Genomic DNA, 21,503 nt, shown 5'->3' on the forward strand with positions numbered 1-21,503 from the left:
TTGGTACATAGAATTCGTCGAGAGCAACAGTCAGTGCTGTGCAGGTATTGAGATCCTGGTGGTGGCCAAACTGGGAGGCCTGGAACCAGAGATGGAAACCACAAGACACAAGGCGAACAGCAAGGAAGACAACGAGGTGGAGGAAATGAGTCTGGGTGAGTAAATGGCCATCGAGCATGAGAGCAGCGGTAATTACAGATGGGGAGCAGTGAGAGAGAATCTTACAGAAGTCCCAAAGGAGAACTTCAGGCTAGGCATTCCTTGAAGAGGTTTGGCAGAATACCAAACATTTTATGGAGCACGTGGCCATGGTAAACCCGGAACTGTGTGGCTTTGAGACGTGATTTACTAGAATGATACCAGGAATGAAAGGGTTAGCATATGAGGAATGATTACAGCTCTTGGACTGAACTCGATGGAGTACAGAAGGATGAGAGGGACTTCATAGAGACATTTTGAATGCTGAAAGGCCTGAGTAGGTGTGGTGAGGGTGTTTCCCATAGTCGGGGAGTCTAGGATAAAAGGGCGTCAATTTAAAACAAATGCGGAAATATTTCTTTAGACAGAGGGCCGTGAGTCTGTGGAACTTGTTGCCACAGGCGGCTGTGGAAATGAGGACATTGGGTATATTAAAGGTGGAAATTGACAGGTACTTGATTAGTCAGGGCATCAAGGGTTACGGGGAGAAAGCTGGGGAGTGGGGCTGAGTGGGTGGATGGATCATGATTATAATGGTGGAGTAGACTCAATGGGCCCAATGGGCCTCCTTCTGCTCCTATATCTTGTCCTCTTGTGAAATACATCCGAAGCAATGAATTCTGCCCCGCAGGCAGGTGTGGTTCATCGGCACTCTCGGGGGCATGGTTGATTGGTCCACGTGGTGGGCAGAGTGGTTGGAGAGCTGAATTGCTTCCTGTTGCAGTGTGGAAAGAACTTTCCCAAGGTGTTGCCTCATCCTTTCCATGTTTTCGCTGGGGAAATAATTTCCAACATGCAGGATCATTTTCCAAATGCCAGCTAACACCAGTACAGCTGGAAACACACACACATATACCCGCACACATGGAGAGAATTAGCAGGATCAGGAAGCTGGGGAGTTCAACAGTTGCTTTTGTTCCATCCATTGAGTTAGAGGGTGTCGAAGGAAGTTGATTGGCAATGAAGCAAAAAGTGACGTGAGAGTCAACTTTTATACTCAGCTCATGTTCAGGGGTGTAGGGGTAGGGGGTAATGGAAGCAGATTCAAAAACAATCTGGAAGGAAAAGTAATGGTTGGGTGAGTGCGACTGGTTGGATTGTACTCAGAGAGAGCCTGCGTGATGGGCTGAGTGGCCCCCTGGGCTGTACTACCACAGTAAAGCAGTGCTGTTTCACCAGCCTTGTTGTTTTCCTAGCAGTGAAGTGGACCGAGGGAATCAGGCATGCAGTGGGAGAACAAAAAAAAATGGCGGCGTTGCCAGAGCACCTGTAACGGCGGCGTTGCCACTGGTGCGGGCCGACGGAGAGTGGAGACGCAGCATTCTCCTGCAATGTTCAATCACCGATGGCTCCACACAGGCTTTAAATGGCCTGTTATAGGGGCCGACAGTAGTTTATTTCAAAATTTGTCGACCGCGGGGTCTGGGCCCAAGATGGCAGTGCCTGTGATCAGCAGAGGACTGGCGCAGGTCACAAGATAATGGGGAGACACCCCCCACCCCCACCCTGTTTGAGAAGGAGAAGCAGAGGATACGACCCACAGGACGGTGACCACAGCAGCGGACAAGTGAGGAGTCTGCGACTGAAGGACACACAGGTGGCGGGCTGTTGGCGACTTGAAGTGAGGAACCCACGCAGGCTTCAGGCAGCTGGAGACTGGCTGAAGAGGTACCAGGTTTTGGAACCGGGATGCGAGAGGGTGCCGATGGCACTGAAGGCTTCTTGATCATGTCAGACCTGGAGCTCGGATTGCCAATGGTTTGGACTGTGGCTGCAGGAACACTGAGGCGAATCCACTCAGTGACTCTGGAGGGGATTCTCTTTTGCTTCTCTTTCTCTGACTGTATGGAGCAATGGGCAATTTCTGCTAATGGTCAATCTGTCTGCCTTATGGCAAACGAAAGCAAATTTTGTGAAATATTATACCTGTTTTATTTCATGACTATAAAGGAACCTTGAATGTCTGCAACCAGACAGCATTGGTTTAAGGAAAGGAGCAAGTGGAGGAGCATGCTCTGTCCTATTACATGACAATAAAGGATCTCTGTTTCTTCCTCCATAGATGCTGCCCGACTTGCCAAGTATTTCCAACAGGTTTAAGTTTATTTGTGACGCTGTATCTAGTACTGTGGGAGGGGGTTCTTCTGCGTGCAGCCTAACATGTTATCTCAAACCTTTATACAACTGTGTAAAGTGCACAATTTGCAGAGTAGAGGATAATAATGAAAGGGAAGATCAATTAGCACTGAGCAAGTGCAGCATGAAGAAACCTCCCCTCATCTCTGTCTGATGGTCATCCTTTTATTTGGAGCCTGTCCCCTCTAATCCTGGACTCTCCCACTGTTGGAAATATCTTCTCCATGTCTACCCTATTCAGCCAGTTCAATATTCAGTAGGTTTCAACAACTCCCCACCCTTATCCTTCTTAACTCCAGCGAGTACAGGCCTAGAGCCATCAAATGCTCCTCATTAATTAACCCTCTCATCCCTGGGATCCTTCTCGTAAACCTCATCTGGGCCTTCTCCAATGCCAGAACATCCTTCCTTATATAAGGGGCCAAAAACCACTCACAGTATTTATCACCTGTGGAACTATTGGCTGGTGGTCTGTTTCCGACCGGTTGAAGTAGGCCGCAGAGGATTTGTAGCCACGTCGACATCCAGGCTACTCTGGGAGTTGGGAGTGCGAGGAAAGACACACCGGCAAGCAGTCAAAGATCTCTCCAGAGCTGCAGAAAAGGGTAGTCAGTGGCTCTGGATGAGGAGAAAGGATTCCACTTGAGCGTCCAAGTGAGTGAATGGCATCTAGGGGGTGAGCCCGCAATGTCAGGATTCACTGCTGAACCCTCCGGAGGTGTCGTGGGTCTATCAGGGAAACCCTGAGGAAGGAGGATGCCTACTTGATGACCCAGAAGATGCCACCACTCACTTGGGTACCCCGCAGGGTCTAGAGCGCAAGTCTCAGGAGTGCAATAAGGGATATTAACATCTAAACCTACATGACATAGCCTAAGGCTCGCATAATAAAAAACGTTTCACAGGTAAAAGGATTTTAATGTGACATTATCATTGATTACTGGAGAAGTCAGTACTTGCCTCGGGTTCACTCTTAAGGCAAATGAAGGCACCTGTTGTCCTGAACTGTTCTTTGAATATAAAGTACATTGGTTATTTTCACTTGCTGTCAGACCTGCTGTACAAGGTCTTAAAAGGCAGAACTGATGTAATTCGACCATTGAATGTTACCCTGCAGCGTTTCAGTAAGAATTTAATGTCTCATTGAAATGATAAAGAACTGCAGATGGTAGAAATCAGGAAGTACAAAACATAATGTTCAGCAAACCAGACAGCATATGTGATGGTAGACTCAATTAATGGTTCAGGTCCATAGCCCTCCTTCTAGACAGCTGAAAGGTGGTCAACGTGAATATTTAACCCGGTTTCTATCTCTACAGCTTCTGCCTGACCTCTGAGAGTTCCCAGTGTAGGGGTGGCATGGCTCGTAGGGTTGTACAGTAAGTGTAAGGTGCTATGGTTGATAGCCATACGAGCAATTTTGATGAAATGGAAAGATGACTCTTCACCTACTCATGTGCAGTGGTTACTGATGTAATGTCCTATTTCAGTTTGGAGTTAGATGCAACATTAAAGATAGAAAGTTACAATTTGACAACATGTGGAGCCCAATCATAGAATAATACTAACATCATTGGAAGGTTTAAGAACTCTGGATGGTGTGGAGACTCTCTGTCTAGTGTCTGAAGGTCGCTATTCGATCCATATCTTCACAATTTTTACAAGTCAACCTTGTTTAGAGGGAGGGGTTCAGTTAGTTTTAGGGTTTTTGGGTTTTTTTCTTCTATCTTTTAGATGAACTTGTTAAACATGGGCTTAAATCTGGTTGTCATAGATTACATCATTAAATAAGACAGAATTTGTTTAGATAAAGGGATTGTTTAATTTAGTCTTTTTAAAATTTTCTATCCAGAACTATTTTCGAATATCTTGTGAGAAAGAGATAGATGGTTAATTACCATATGGATAGAATTGAATGTTTTAAAGAAATATTGTTAAACAAATATGAATAGGTTTTTGATTTATATTTAATTTGAGATATGTATATGATATGACCTGTTGTTTGTTATATTAGAAGACTTTGTATGTAGGATTTATTTGTTAAACTCAATAAGAATATTTTAAAAGGAAAGGCAACGTGGTTAGCATAGGGGCAACACAGTTAGTGTAACGCTATTAAAGCACCAGCAACGTGGGTTCGAATCCAGCGCTTTCTGTAGGGAGTTTGTATGTTCTCTCTGTGTCTGTGTGGGTTTCCTCCGGGGGCTCCAGTTTCTTCCCACCCTTCGGAAGCATGTGGGGATTGTAGGTCAACTGGGTGTAATTAGGCGGCATGAGCTGCGCTGTGCGTCAAAATTTAAATACCTCCTTCCTCGGTTATATTTATACAGTCTGGCACAACATCATGGGCTAAAAGGCCTGAAATGATCTTTGTTCTTCAAGAGGAACACCAGAACCATAGCTCTAGAAGCCTGAGTGACCGGCGAGAAGCTGGAAGGACTCAACGAGTCAGGCAAAATCCATGACACAGAATACCTGGCTCCATCAGTTTGTCCAAGCTAGAATTCCTGGCTTGAAGTCATTTTAATTCTCCTCCCCAATCACACACAGATGCTGTCCTCGGCCTCACCTGTTGCCTTGGTGAGGCTAAACATAAACCTGAGGACCAGCATATTATCTTCTGTCATGGTGGGGAGCTGGCTGATGGAGGACCTCAGTTTTCTTCAGGCTGACTTCCAGGCCAAACATTTTGGCAGTTTCCGCAAAACAGGACGTCAAGTGCTGAAGAGCTGGCTCTGAATGGGCAACTAAAGCGGCATCGTCTGCAAAGAGTAGTTCACGGACAAGTTTCTCTTGTGTCTTGGTGTGAGCTTGCAGGCGCCTCAGATTGAAGAGACTGCCATCCGTCCGGTACCGGATGTAAACAGCGTCTTCATTGTTGAGGTCTTTCATAGTTTGGTTCAGCAGTTTATTTAACGCCCATCCTGATCCTGTTCCACTGTGTCCATCTCTCCTTTTCCTGCTCCTGATCTCACTTTTCTCTCTTTCCTCTCCTTCCCCTAGCCATGGTCTTCCTCCATGACTCTCCTCCTTCCACTGACCAATATCACCACAGCTCCCTCTCCTTCCCCTGGCCATGATCTCTTCCTCCATTACTCTCCTCCTTCCACTGTCCAATATAACCACAGCCCCCTCTCCTTCCCCTGACTGTGGTCTCTTCCTCCACGTTTCCCCACCTCTCCCACCTTCTGCTCCAAAAACCCCCATAACCTCGGCCCCCTCACCTTCCCCACACCCCTTTTTTACCTGACATCTTCCCTTCCTAATCTCGATTGAAGAATCTCAACCATAAAGGTTAATTATCACGTTTTGCCATGGATGCTACCAGACCTAATGTGTCCCCAACCTTCTCTTTGTTCAGAATCAGGTTTATTGTCATGAACATGTCACAACATTTGTTGTTTTGTGGCAGCAGTTTTGTGCAGAGCAAGGTGCCAGATTACTTTAAATTATAATTCTGTAAATACAAGATTTTAAAAAGTAATTAGTGCAAAAAAGAGTAAAAATTAGGTGGACGTAACACAAGGAAGTCTGCAGACACCGTGATTGAAGTAAAAAGTCAACGCTGGATAAAGGTACAGAACCAACGTTTTGGGCCTGAGCCCTTCATCGAGGAATGAAGCATTAATCTTCACTCCGTTAAGGATATCTGCAAGAGGTGGTGTCTCAAGACTCCAGGGACCTTCACCACCCAGGCCATATCCTCTTCACAAACCATCACACCTTGATGAAGGGCTGAAGCCTGAAACATTGGTTCTGTATCTTTATCTCTGCGATATAAAGTTTGCAGAGTTTCTCCAGCATTGTGTTTTTGTGAGGCAGTGTCTGTGGTTCATTGGTCATTCAGAAGGTGGAGGGGAAGAAGATGTTTTTGCACTGGTGGGTGCTCATCTTCAGGCCTTCCTGATGGTAACAGAGTGAAGAGGGTATGGCCTGGGTGGTGAAGTTCCTTGAGGACAGAGGTTGCTTTCTTGAAACACCCGCCTCTTGTAGACATCCTTTATGGAATGAAGACTAATGGAGTGAACATTATCTCCCGGCATTGCTTGCTTCAACCAGTGTCCAATACTATTTGTGAAAAGCATCTTGGGATACTGGATGCCATCGCAAGTGGTTTTATATATTCAAGTTGTTGTTGTTGGCAAATTGAGTGCGTGCGTAATCCATCAGCTGATCCCCGACATACCCTAAGCTTGTCAGATCTTGTCCAATTTCTTCTCAAAAGATTGAGAACGACAGTGATCAGGGTCGTCTCTGGAAAGGCGTGTGGGAACTTTATTTCAGCCAAATAATTAGAATGATCAGTGGTGCTGTTGCTCATAAACTAGAGTTATGTTTCGTGGGCTGGTCTGGGCCTATCAGGCCTTGGGGGAAGGGAACACAGATTGGGAACATGTCTTAGTTACACAATTGCCATTCCTGTTATATACAACTGGTAGAAAAAGCTTCTGTGTTTTTCAAGTCAGGTCAAGTTTACTGTCATCCGATTGTACAAGTATAACCCGATGTTCTCCAGTCCTCAGTGCAAAAACATGCAGACATACAAGCAGACATTAACACACATACAGACAAACAATATAGTATTCATATATACAAATAAGTATTGTTTTGAACACATGAGAGTCTCGGAGGGTCAGTGTGAGCAGTTTCTTGGGTCGTTCAGCCTTCTCACTGCCCGTGGGGAGAAGCTGTTCCTCAGCCTGGTGGTGCTGGCTCTGATCCCCTTGGATCTCTTCCCCGACGGGAGCAGCTGAAAGATGCTGTGTGCAGGGTGAAAGGGGTCCTCGATGATTTTGCACGCCCTCTTCAGACAATGATCCTGGTAGATCACGTCGATGGAGGGGAGACCCCAGTGATCCCCTCTGATATTCTTACGGAATGACCTCCAACCCATTTCTCTGCAGTAACTGTACCACACTCTTTGTTTGGAGTGTGTTGAACGTCTCGATTGGATGTAATCAAATATATCACAAAAGACAATCAAAAATGGTAAATTTTGAAGGCATTTTATTCAGAGAAAAAAGAAAAAAAGATGACAGAATTTCTGTTCTGTGTATGGGCAATCGAAATTGGCAGACAGTTTACCAATGGCCACGTCCCAGAAATAACAGTGATACTGAGTGGATTTGGAGGAAATGTTGCCAAGGGCTAAGGGGTGACCACTATAAAGCACATAACAGGACATGTATTGAGGTGATTCCATCAGTGGGAGAGTTTGGCACAGAGGGACCCAGTTATAATGGGGTTGTCATTTAAAATGAGGTGCCCAGTAACTGGTGATCCTCTAGAGCTCTCTATCCCTGTGGGATATATAACGGGACATGTATTGAGGTGATTCCATCAGTGGGCGAGCTTGGCACAGAAGGACCTAGTTATTATGGGGTTGTCATTTAAAATGAGGTGCCCAGTAACTGGATATCCTCTAGAGCTCTCTATCCCCGAGGGATATATAAACTGTGACATGGAGTATATGCGCTTGTTGGTAGTCCCTAGAAACAGAAACACGGGATCCAAAGGGTTAATGATGGGACACCACATTTACTGTTTGGCAACCTCTTCTTCCTGTTGAAGGTGGGACCAAACTCCTGTTCCTGCTGAACTGAGCCAGTATATCTACATCAACTGATTTTCAGCTCAGTAGGCACAGAAGGTGAAGTCCAATTTGTCTTCTGAGCGTTTTGGTGGAGATACACAGTTGGAGTTTGTCACTGATGATGTAATCATACCCAAGAAACCAAACATCCTTTGGCCACAAGTTAATCGTGTTGTTGAAGTTACTTAGATCATTCCTGCAATTCCACCAAACATGCTAAAATCTGATTGTCCATGACACGAGCCATCCTCAGATGCGAACACCTTTTAATTCAGATTTGGATGCTTCGTCCAATAGTGTCCTGAAAACAAATCAAAAAAGGTAAGTGGAACACACAGGGAATTTGAGGAAAAAAATGGGACTAAATTTTTAAAATATAGATGTCACTTTATTTATTCTAATATATCCTAATTTCAAAGTATCATCTTCCAAAGTGTGAGCTATGAAATCCCAAATTTCAATCTCTTTAATCCAATAAATCAAACTCTATGTTTATCTCTTCTATCAACGAATGAAAAATTTAGACATACAGCATGGTAACAGGCCTTTCTGGCCCATGGGCCCATGTTGCCCAATTAACCTTCATCGCCTGGTACTTTTTGAAGATATCTTGATACTTTCAAACATTTCTTTGTTGCCTGTTCATCAGCAGAAGACCCCTTGAACTGTGATCCTTTATCAGAGGCCGACTCTGTGTCCTTCCCATCTTCCACACAAACCACCTGCCGAGAAATGGATAGTCATCCCAGAGCCCATTTACACCATGACCTGTGTAGACATCCTTATCTCTCTAACCTGCTCTATCTTTGCGATCCTTCAAACTTTCCACACCATTTAACTCTCTAACTAGGTTCCAAGACTAATTTGCCATTTTAAACAGTTTGCTCAGAACCATAACACTGGGCACTGGAAGATTTTGGTTCCTGAACAGTTTTGGGTATATTTTATTGATTTTGGACTGCTCATCACAAAAGCACCTTAATATTTTCCTAATGTAAAACCTGTTTTTGTGATTTCCTGTCATTTTTTAAAGTCAACTTCAAGCAGACAAAACCACGAAGTGCAGCGTGTCGTTGAAATTTTCTGCATTCGCACTTGGACGTCTTCCCTGCTGATCTTGATGCCGTCAGTGCCGAACACGGTGAAAGGTTTCACCAGGACACTGCGACCATGGAAAAGTTGTATCGGGGCAACTGGAATCTATCAATGCTGGCTGACTATTATTGGACTCTGACACGAGAGCCATCAGATGCCGAGTACAAATGAAAATCAGCGGCAAAAACATTTTGAGGTCAGTTGAACTAACTCAACGTGTCAGCTTCATGATAATATTGAACATGCTAAATTCAATCAAAATCAATTTAATGTTTCTCCAACTTCCTACGTAATACAGTAGATCTGAAATGATCTTTGTGTCCAACTTGATGTTGTCCATCATAATCCCCAATTTATTTCCAGGAAACAAACCTTTTGAAAAAAAAATTTTGTCCAGTGTAATCTGTTTTCTCTGTAATATTAAAGTGTGGGTCACATGTTCCCCCATCCCCAAAACTGGATTTTACTGTTCATACATGGCAGTATTTTTCAGCCTGTGATCCACAGTGGACTGTGGGCTTATTACAGGTGTTGAACAGAAATCTTTCTGATAGAACAAACTGGTAAAAGGTGAAACATAGTTTTAAATTTGACAACTAACAAACCCCCCCTAAAATTCTCCAAATATTTACTCATCAAAACAAAATGGGAAGGAGGTGAAGCTTGCTAGCGTGTGGTGGTCCAGGGGTTTGTTACATGTGCCCACCCAAAGTGATGGAATGCTTACAGTGGTCTATTGGTGAGGACTGCTGAGAGCCAAGAGCCCCAGCATGTGTTGGCCACACCTCACTGCCCCTGTAGACACCCATCAGATAGGCTGGCTCAGAGTATACAAGCACAGGGATAGGAGCGGGCCACTCAGCGGACCAAGCCTGCCTAACCCTTCAATGTGATCATGGCTAATACACACTGGCCTCTTCCTGAACAGCCCCCACAACCCTTAATCCTTCAATTTTCTGAATATATATCAATCTCTACATTAATAGACCAAATGATCCAGCTTCCAAACTCTCCAGAGAAGAGGATTCCAGAGATTCACCCACCACCTTCTAGGAGAAAACATTTCTTCAGCTCTCAGTTTTAGATGATCATTGAGTTATTTTGTCACCCCCTTCCTTGTGACTCTCCAACCAGGGTAAACATCTCAACATCTACCCTGTCTCTTCCTGAAGATCCACCACTCATTCTCCTGAACTCCAAAGAATACAGGAGTAAAACACGAAAGTCTGCAGACGCCGTGGTTGAAGTAAAAACACGATGTTGGAGGAACTCAGCCGGTCAAACTGTGTCCTTTATACAGCAAAGATAAAGATCCATCACTGATGTTTTGGGCGAGCCCTTGTAAATACTTAGATGAGGGGCTCAAGCCCCAAACACTGGTGTTGCGTCTTTATCTTTACAAAGTACACGGTTTGACCAGCTCCAGTGTTGTGTTTTTATAAAGAATACAAACCTAAGCTGTGTACCCTGTCTTGCCAGAGATGGTGGTCTGCGTCACCTGGCACGAGATTCATGCCTGTCAGTAGGCAGAAAGCGGGAGGGAGTACAGTTGCACCAAGAAGGTCCACGCCGGTGGTTCACAGACCAGGTTGGCTCAGCCTTCTTGGCTTGTAGGATAGAAATGAACCGTGGTGGCCGGATGATGTGGTGGCAGGAAGCAAATCTTTGGAAAATCCACAGGACAAACAGGAAACCCTGGGAGAAAAATGACTCCAAATTACTGGTGTCGCGCCAGAAGCAACAACAGGCATTGCGGAGGCAGATCGGATTTAAAAAACCATTCTCCCCAACAGATTAGCCAGCCCTATTTATACCACACAGGATGATGTCAGTTCTTCAAACAGTTGTGTTTAAATGTAATTAAAACAAAAAGAGGAAATGATGAAAGTTCACATCAGCATCCATTTTAACCCCTTCCTTTTCCTTTGGATGCTGACGAGACTTGGCTTTACAGAGAAAAATGTAGCACAGTACAGCACAGGAACAGGCCCTTCAGCCCACTCATCTGTGCTGAACGTGAGGTCCAGATCAAACTAAAACTCTGCTTCATGACACTAAGGTGGGCCGGGGAAACAGCATTTCTCGCGCATCCTCTAGACACTGAGTGAACTGCTGAGTTTCTCCAACACTTTTGTGTCTGGCGCTGCAACCCCACTGGACTTTCATGCTTAACTTCTGCACCAGTGAGATGTCCCTCCATCCCCTTCATAATCCTGTGTCTGTCCAGAAGCCTCTTCCACGCTTCCACTGTATCTGCTTCCACTGTTGTCCCAGGCAGACTGTTCCAGCCACCCACCACTCTCTGTAAAATATTTGCCCTGCATACCTCCCTTAAACTTCCTCCCCCCGCACCTTGTCGTGTCCTCTAATGTGTGATGATTTCTTTTGCTGGGGTTTTACTAAATGACATGCTGGTTAGGTTAACTGATCAGGTGTTCTACAAGCTTAAGCTAGTGGGCTGAAAATAAATCTAGAATTGAAGATGATATTGGTAATAGTTATAATGGATGAAACTACAGATTGTCATCTTTTATAGGCCTCCAGCATTTCTGTGTTTTGACTACAATCACAGCGTCTACAGACTTCTGTGTGGTCACTGCTGACCTCATATTTTGCACCATGGTGCATTGCACAAGTTGTGGAAACCTGCATCCACTTTGCCTAGAATGTTGTATGAGTTCTTCTGTAAAACAGACTCCCATGGAACAGACCATTCAGCCCCTCTAGTCTGTGCTGACCACCATCTTGCTAGGCCCACTGACCTGCTCCCATTCCAAAACCTCCAGACCTCTTCTATCCATGTATCTATCTAATTTATCCTTAAAGCACAGGATTGCTTTCACCACATCAGCCCATTCACCACATCAGCCCATTCCACACTCCCACCACTCTCCGAATAAATTTTCCCCTAATGTTCCCCCTAACCTTTCCCCTTTCAGCTTAAAACTATGACTCTTGTATTTACCTCCCCCAATCTCAGTGGAAAAAGCCTACTCACATTCATTGTCTATACCCTCTCATAATCTTGTAAACCTCTTTCAAATCTCCCCTCATCCTTCCATGCTCCAAATAAAGGCCTCTGTTAATGTGCCACTGAGATAACAGAGTGTCTGTAGAATGGAGAATTGCCAGCAATCACCAGTGGAGTTGGATTGCCAGTTGCCTGTCAGCTGGAGAGAGAGATTTCAGATGTGTGAATGATGGACATCTGAGACACGGCGAGTCTTTTGGCAGGACTCCTAGCTCTGGGCTCTCGTACAGCAGGATGGGGGAATCTCATTTCCAAGTGTGCAAGATGGCTGCAGAAAGTGGAAAACCTAACCAAGTCCATCACAGGCTGTGCCCTCCCATACATTGAAGATGTCCATGTGAGGCGCCCCCTCAGGAAGGCAGTCAACCTCGTAAAGGGCCACCATCACACAGGTCACAACCTCTTCCTGTTGCTCCCTTTGGGAAGAAGGTACAGAAGCTTGAAAACCAGCACCTCTAGGTCTAAGTGGAGTTTTCTCCTAACAGCTACCAGGCTCTCAAACCTCCCCTCCTACCCTAGCCATAATCTAATCTGGGACCATAAAAATAGATCTGTCTGCTCCACTGAAATGTCACCGTTTTCTTACGCCAACTGCAGCTGAATGGCTATTATCTATCTTTCCATGTTTCTTTTCTCTTTTTGTGTCTTGGCCACCTGTCGTAAGATAACTTGTACTATTGAAGCTGAAGTATCTTGCGTGGCTGTGTCTGCAGCATCAGAATTCTGGTGCATCTATACATTGTATGTATGTATGACAGTAAACTTGTGTCTCATCTCATCAGATGGTCTAGAAGGACAATTACACTGAGACACAGGCTGTGTTTTGTTACCCCAGCTTATTTTCCTTCTCTCTGTTTCTGTTCTACCTCACATTGAGTTATTATCCCAATGCGAAAGGCAGGTTCTCGCATGACAGAGTGAACGTCATCCTCGATTCCAAAGGACAACTTCAGAAGAAGGTGCTCTGGCATTGTTACCATTCGTCAGTGAAGATGAGATGGGATCACAGAATGCTGAACCTCTTGTTCTGGACAATTCTACCAACCATTAGAAGTCTTATTGGAGCACTTTGTGTTCTAAGGCCAAAATATCCAGTTTTGGTTTAAGGCCTGTGCATTAATAATGTACCCAACCCAAGATGACAGTGTCCACAGAGCTATTGGTCAACTGGAAAAGGACAGCCAGTACTAAGAGCAATACAGTGTGATAGATGGTTGATTCAGAGATTCTTTGTGCTGTGTACAGCAAGATAAGATCCTGATAATCCAGATGTTTCACCAGCCGGGCACTGAGCTTCTTGTCTCGTTGACTTTTGCCCCAGAGGTGCGGAACTTAGCCACTGTGAACAAGGGGACAAACACAGCTCTGTTCACAAACTAGCTAAGCCCTGTACCGCTGGTGGCTGGCACGGAAGGGACCGAGGCAGGATGGCAACACGGACTACTGGTCCGTGCACCAAGCATCACACTGAGGGACCATTAGCAATGCACACCCAAGGAGTTCTTCTGCCCCATCCAGATGGGGACAGATTTCCTGTGACATGCCCGTGTGACATTTCAACCTTCTTTACCATCTTGTATCCCTGTCAGGGATGTTCCCTATTTAAAGGACATTCCCTTAGTGACTCTTGAATAGACCTTCCATTTATATAAGATTGCACCATTTAATTGATGTTTCTTTTTCCCACTATGCAACTATGTTTTATTGTAACTAAATCCACTGAAGAAGGCAACAGGAAATCACTTCAGTATTTTTCCCTTGCATAATTATGAACTCAACATCGACTATGGTCTCAGCTCAAAGATGGAGCCTTCGCTGAAGGAGAACAGGGGAGGCAACAACTACAATGCAGTGGGTCAGAGATCATGGTGGATGGAGAGACGTGGTCACCCTCATCAAACAGCAAGGCACCTGTCCATTCCAGACATCTACAGGAAACGCTGCCTCAGGAAGGCAGTCAAGATTATAACGGACCCCCATCACCCTGGTCACAACCTGTTCTCACTGCTCCCTTCAGGCAGAAGGTACAAAAACCTGAAGACAAGAATCTCTAGGTTCAAGAATGTTTCTTTCCAGCAGCAATCCCCCTTGTTACACTAATCGTGGATTGACTGCACTATTGCACAGGATTACTGTGAATAATTACGAACTATCTTATGTATTCATTGGCTCTTTAAATTTAATTCAATTAGTTTACTTTTATAGATGTTCTCTTCAAGTACCTGTTTTTTATTCATTATTTTTTTAAAAATTTAAACATACAGCACAGCAACAGGCTGTTACGGCCCACGAGTCCGTGTCGCCCAATTACACCCCATTAACCTACAACCCCCCGCTATGTTTGAACAGTGGGAGGAAACCAGAGCCTTGGGGGATAACCTATGCAAATGTGGGGAGATCGTAAAAACTCCTTATAAACAGTGTGAGATTCGAAGCCCGGTCCCAATCACTGGCGCTATAACAACGTTGCGCTAAACGCTACGCAAACTGTGCCTAACCATTTGGCTGAAGCTGGTAATACGTACAATTGAACTCCTGACTATCACAGATTTCTTTTATTTTCTTGCATTACCTGCTGAAGTACGCAGGGGTAACTTGCCCATAAAACAAAGAATATTCTTGGGGTTCACAATGAGGTGGTAGTGAATCAGCATCCTGAGGCCCTGCCTCCGTCCCGTCTGCAATAAACCTTTTCTGATCAATCTCCATCCAACATTGCCATTTGTCTCCCAATTTGATCCAGCTGTTAACGCATTGTCTTGTGATTAATCAGCCCTGAACACCACTCAGCTCATCTTCCCTCTACTAGCCCCTTGGAAGAAATGAGCAATTAGTGTCAGTCTCTCTTCTCTGTTCCATCTATACAGCTTGGAAAATATTTATTTTTACGTGGTAAAAACACAACACTGGAGAAACTCAGCATCAAACAGTGTCCTTTATGTAGCAAAGGTAAAGTTACAGAATCAACGTTTTCGGCTCAAGGCCTTCTTTAAAGTTTGGACAAAATGAAGGCAGGCGCTGAAGTAAATATATATTAATGAAAAATTGTATAAATTAACTTGCCACAATCTGCTGAGACATAAAAAAAGATGATAAATATCAAAGTAAGGATGAATAAATATTTACAGCTGCAGTTTGTGCAAGAAAAAACAATTATTAGTTGGTTATTCCTCTTTATCTTTGCTACATAAAGTATACTGATTGACCTGCTGAGTTTCCTTTGGGCGCCTGTCTACATTTGGCTTCTACCTTGATGAAGCACTCAAGCCTGAACCATTGGTTATACACCTTTATCTTTGCTCTATAAAGGACACTGTTTGACCTGCTGAGTTTCTCCAGCGTTGCATTTTTATTTCAACCACAGTGTCTGCAGACTTACGTGTTTTACTAATTTTTAAGTAGACACATTTTAAATATATAATCATTGAATTCTTTTTTCCTTGAGTACTGCTGTCTCACATCACCTGCCTTGAATTCATTGCAAAACTGAATGTTATCAAGAGAAACTTGATCATTTTTAAGCTGCAATCTTGTTACTCAGCCATTTCTCCATTAGGAACCCATTAGGACTGAGGTGGGATTTCCCCACTGACTGGAACATCAGACCTGGAAATGAGGTGGTATCTCCCTACTATCTGGAACATCAGACCAGGTACCTCTAGGACTGAGGTAAGATCTCCCCACTAACTGAAACATCAGACCAGGTACCTCTGGGACTGAGGTAGGATCTCCCTATTAAGGGGAACATCAGACCAGGTACCTCTGGGACTGAGGTAGGATCTCCCTATTAAGGGGAACATCAGACCAGGTACCTCTAGGACTGAGGTAAGATCTCCCCACTAACTGAAACATCAGACCAGGTACCTCTGGGACTGAGGTAAGATCTCCCCACTAACAAACATCAGACCAGGTACCTCTGGGACTGAGGTAGGATCTCCCCACTAACAAACATCAGACCAGGTACTTCTGGGACGGAGGTAGGAACTTCCCACTGATAGGAACGTTTGTACAAACAATATCTGGATGAAGTACTTGTGGCACAGCTCTCATTTGGTTCTACCCGGTTCCACATGAAGAAATTCGACCGTTCATGGTATCCTTGGACGGATGAAACAGCACTTGTCACCGATTGGTAATCCCTGGCAATGTGATTCTGTGTTTTGTATGAAATCACGTCACCAGGAATCCCCATCGACAGCAGTGGATATCGACCATGGACACGAAGCGCTGTGAACACACCTCCAATCGTTCTCTTCTGGTCAGCCTAAGGTAGGCACAGAGTCTTACAGCATTGAACCAAGCCACCAACCACTAACAGAGTCCTCCCAGTGGCCAACCATTTCAATTCGAAGTCACACTCCCGCGCTCACATGTCTGTCCATGGTCTTGTGTACTGTCCCTCCCTGACCACCCGTAGATTGGAGGAGCAACACCTTATTTTCCGTTGGGCCCCCTCCAGCCAGATGGCATTAACATTGATTTCTCTGGTTCTTGCTAACCTGCTTGCCTGTTTTCCTTTCTCCCTTTCCAGTTTTCCTCCCTCCTTTTCCCCTCCCTTCACCTAACCATCCTTCCTCCCTTTGACCATTGCTGTCCCCTCACTCCCTCCCTCCCTTCTCCATTTATCACCTTCTGCCTGTGGGACCAGGCTCCTCTCCCTGCTCCTCCCCAACTACCAGTGTGTTTGGGTGCCTGCCTACATTTTGCCAGGACCTTGATGAGGGGCTCAAGCCCAAAACATTGGTTCTGTATCTTTATCTTTGCTATATAAAGTACGCTGATTGACCTGCTGAGTTTCTCCAGCATCGTGTTTTTCCTTCAACCACGGTGTCTGCAGCCTTTCGGGTTTTACTCTTGGCACAGACAAGAGTTTGATGATTTGTACGGAGTGGAACAAAGAGGTTGTTTCTGTGAATGCAGTATCTCTCATCTAAGGAGGAGGGGCTGAGTTCAAAGAGAGGGGCCCTTGGTGCCACGCAGCCTGCAAATAGGCCCTTCAGCCCAACAAGTTTGTGCTGAGCCAACAAGCACCCACTTCTGTTAATCTTGCGCCGATCGCATTTAATTCTCTCCTCACTTCCCCACAATTAACCCCTAGTTTCAGACTCTCACCTGCACCCCAGGGCCATTTTACAGTTAGTCCACCAACCTACAGGAGGACCCCAGAGGACACGGAGGAAATCCACATGGTCTTAGAAGCACGCCCCACTGCAAGTCAGAATCGAACCTCTGGTCACTTGAGAGACACCAGGGGTGTGCCACATCCTCTGTCAGTGGGAGAGCATATCTGGCCCCATGCAATTCTGAATAAGGAAATGGCTGTTGATGGGAAGGAAGATGGTTTAAACACATGCTTACTTCTGAAACCTCCGTCTACCTCTGGATGCCAAGTGCTCACATCGATATTGTCATCCGACTTTCTAGAAACCAGCGTCACCCACATTCTCTGAATTCCCCGCTGCTCACTGAAAGGGCTTCCGCTCTCTTATCTGAGGACTGATTGCAACACCGCTGAGTTCCGTCCAAAAGAAGACACTGTTTCCTGGAAGTTGCTGGTGTTTTGGGTGAAAACCACCACCTCAATTCACTGGAAAGCCAAAAAGAATTTGTTAAAGCCTCCCTCTTTGGTCTGGCTGGCACTCTCTCTCACACACACACACTCTTCTCTATTCTCTCTGTCTCCATTCCCCCAGCTTTGCTTCCACAGAGCCCCAATCAGCCCAGTCAAAGGTGTTGACCCAGTCAAATCTCTCCTGTGTCTCATCCATAGCCAATAACACCAGGCCACAAAGATTTTGCTTCCTGAACACTTTTGGGTGCATTTTATGGATTTGGGGCTGCTGATCACAAAAATCAACTTAGCATTTTACTATCATGTACCATTTTTCAGATATAACCTATTTTTGTGATTTTTAAGTCTACGTCAAGCAGACAAAACCATGAAGTGCAACATGTCGTGGAAAATTCACTTTCTGCATTCGCACTTGGACGTCTTCCCTGCTGATCTTGGTTCAGTCAGTGACAAACACGGTGAAAGGTTTGCGACCATGGAAAAGGTTGTATCGGGGCAATTGGAAATCATCAATGCCGGCCGACTATTGTTGGGCACTGACATGAGGGGCATCAGATGCTGAGTACAAACGAAAATCAGCAGCAAAACATTTTAAGGTCAGTTGAACTGAGGCAACGTGTCAACATCGTTATGTGATTAGACATTTTAAATTCAATCAATGTTAATTTAATGTTTCTTCATCTTGCTATGTGATACAGCAAATCTGAAATTATCTATCATAATCTATCTATCATAATCCCCAATTTTTATTCAGCAAGCAAAACTTAAAAAAAAATTTGTTGTCCATTGTTATCACTCTTTGTCTGTCGGACTGTACACCTCACCCTACCCGTTCTTCCCCTCTTTCCACCCTTTTAATGCAGGCACCTGCCTGCTTTTTACTCATACCTTGAAGTGCTCAGGCCTGAAATGTTGGTTTACCTCCCACGGATGCTGCAAGATCTGCTGAGCTCCTCCAGCATTTCTGTGCTTTTATTACACTCCCTCTTTGTAAACATCTGCACACTTGGGGTTTTGTAACTCAATTGCAGGCCTCCCCACAATGAACCCCATAGTCCCCATGTCCATGATCTACTGATTACCTCTTCTCCTACTTCCTAAACACCTCATTATTGATTTCCTCTTTAGATCTTGCTAGAGTTACCCACATTCCGGAGGGCCCTGGAGCCATAGGGATCGAAGGGAACTCTGCAGGGCAGGACCGAATCGCCTCATTGGCAATTGGTTTTATTGAACAATTTTAGATCTGGGGAAAAGTCTTGGATCAGGAAAAGGAAACTGGTTTGACTGATATTCAGGTAGTAGGCAGATGGCCGGGTCAGGCAGTTCGGATAAGGTGGATGTGATGCTATAAAGGTGTTGGTCACGATGGTGAGGCTGAGAAAGAACAGGCTGGTCTGGAACCACTGCTGCCCCCCCCCCCCAACCCCACCCCCTGCACAATGTTGTCTCATGCAGATCCTTTACGGGACTCTTATTAATAATTCAAGGAATATGAGCTTGTCAGGATTTAGTTGCCTTTGAGAAAGTGGTGGGAGACTGCCTTCTTGAACTGCTGCAGTCCTTGAGGTGGGGAGTACCCAAAATGCCATTGGGCTTGAGATGGGATGTACCCACAATGCTGTGGGCTTGAGGTGAGTTGTCCACACAGTGATGCTGAGGTTGGGTGTACTCATAATGCCATTGAGCTGGGTAGACACACAATGCCATTGAGCTTGAGCTGGGGTGTACCCTCAATGCCATTGGGAAGGTGTTGACCCAGCTACACTGAAGAAATGGTGAGATATTTCCAAGCCAGGATGGTGTGTGGTTTGGATAGCATCCGCCAGGTGGATCCATCCTTGTCCTTCCAGCTGAAACAGGTCAGGGTGGTTTGGAAAGTACTGTCTCGGGGAGTTTCCGCTGTGCATCCTGTGGACGGTACCCTCTCCTGCCACCATTCAGGCATGTGGTTTGCAGAGAGCCACTGAGCAGAACGGCTGCTCTGTAACCATTCTGTGACCCTGCAATTACCAGATTGCCCTCAGTTGAGATGAAAGGCTGTGGTGATATGAAACCAGATCCCACCAACACCAGAGCACTGTGTGTGTTCTCTCTCTCTCCCGCCTCCTGTTCCAAAGCACCATGTCACATCCTGTCCGACCGCCATGAGTCAGCGGAGAGGTTAGGCGGCCTCCTTTCATTGGAAGAGCAAGGGATATGTTTGGGGAGGGGACATCCTGAGTGTTCATTCAGATGGTTCCTCTAAGACAGTGTGGGAAAGATTACTTCACTCCAATAATTAGTGAGGAAATGTAAGCTGATTAACAAAACTGAAGGGATAAACCAACAGAATTCTTTGAAGGAAGAAGGTTCGGGTGAAGGAAAAATGTTGCTTAGCAGAAGAAACCCAATGTTTGAAACAGAAATGGACAAACATTTGGAAAAAAATAACTGTTATGGAAAATGTGTGTGGCATTTTAAATTCAGATCAGAGAAAGAAAGTGTTGAGCCTGTGGGGTTCCTTGATTTATTAAATCATCCTTATGAGAGCCACAAACTTCAGGGAGACTTCGGTTGTGTTGCTAAAATTCCCTTTGGATAAAATTGTCACCTCAGCCTGCGTGAGTCTATTCATTTCTTCTCTACCAGGGAATAGTCTCAGCTGAACGCACACGTGCTCAACGGCGGTTCCCCGTGATCACACAGTAAATAAGCTCACTTATCTCATGACAAGAATTAGGAAGTGCACATTTTTGTGGGTCTGTGATATAATCTGTTTCTGCTAAAAGGAAACTTGCATTTTTGGAGCAGTCTTTGAATATTTTTTGGGATTGATCTCTGATAAGCTAATGGGGTGAAAGGTCACTGTGAAGCAGGCAGCAATGCAATGCTGAAAGTTACAATTAGTAGTGATTGACTAGAGGGCACAGGAGCAGAAATAGGCTATTCAGCTCACTGAAATATAGAAAAATAGAAATTCCAATTTCTCAGCTAACCAGAAATAAAAAGGTTGGATTAGCCTACAAGGCCATTGGTTACACTGGCGGCACAAAATGTGCTATGTAAGACCACAAGTCGTGGGATTCAGCCCATCGAGTCTACTCCGAGCTGATCCATTTTCCCACTCAGCCCTCCCACCCGGCCTTCTCCCCATATCCTTTGATGCCCTGGTTCATCAAGAACCATTCCTTTGTTTTTGTGGCTCTCTTACTCCATAAAAGGAAATTCGAAGAAGTGCAGAGGCTGAAAACCTCAAGTCAAAAGAGGAAATGCTGGAAACACTCATCAGATCAATCAGCATCTATGGAGAGAGGAGCAGAGTTACCATGGAAAAGTGGTATCAATGGCAACTGGAATCCATCAATGCAGGATGCTGGGCGACTATTGTTGGACACTGAGACGAGAGGCACCAGATGCTGAGTACAAATGAAAATCAGTGGCAAAACATTTTGAGGTCATTTGATCTAACACAATGTGTCAGCATCATTATGCAATTAAACATGCTAAATTCAATCAAAGTTCTCCAACTTCCTATGCGCTACAGCAAATCTGAAATTACTTTGTGTTCAGTTTGAAGTTCTCTCTCATAATTTTTCTTTCAGGAAGCAAACCATTTGAAAAAAAATTGTTGCCCAGTGTAATCTGGCTGTTATCACATTATCACTGTGAGATTTTGCTGTTTGTAAATTAGCTGTCACCTTTCCACCTTATAACACCAACCACATTTCAAAATTTCTGTTTGTTGAGATAGGTATACTGGGAAACCCAGAAGCCTTGTAAGTTGAGGGCAAATGGTTCCTCAAATTGCAAATAGGTTTCTCTGTGTGTCCCCATAGGCTGCCTAACTCTGATGTTAGTGAGTCCACGTTAATGGAAATAGCAAAACAACTTGCCCA

The 21,503-nt window shown here is 44.8% G+C and overlaps 1 long non-coding RNA gene across 3 annotated transcripts in view; it reads right to left on the reverse strand.

Moving 5' to 3' along the window:
- Window positions 1–8,256: 8,256 nt before the first annotated feature.
- The window catches only part of LOC138758382 (uncharacterized), a 67,351-nt gene continuing 54,104 nt past the window's right edge, over window positions 8,257–21,503 (reverse strand). For 2 of the 3 annotated variants that reach the window (XR_011354262.1, XR_011354264.1), the window contains 3 exons: window positions 17,412–17,640; window positions 10,476–10,717; window positions 8,257–8,649 (listed from right to left, as the gene is read on the reverse strand). This is a non-coding gene — a long non-coding RNA (uncharacterized lncRNA). The remainder of the gene's footprint in view (window positions 8,650–10,475; window positions 10,718–17,411; window positions 17,641–21,503) is intronic. The other variant, XR_011354263.1, reaches the window with a different exon arrangement.

This window comes from Narcine bancroftii, chromosome 3, assembly GCF_036971445.1.
Source record: "Narcine bancroftii isolate sNarBan1 chromosome 3, sNarBan1.hap1, whole genome shotgun sequence".
In the NCBI taxonomy this organism is placed as follows: Eukaryota; Metazoa; Chordata; class Chondrichthyes; order Torpediniformes; family Narcinidae; genus Narcine; species Narcine bancroftii.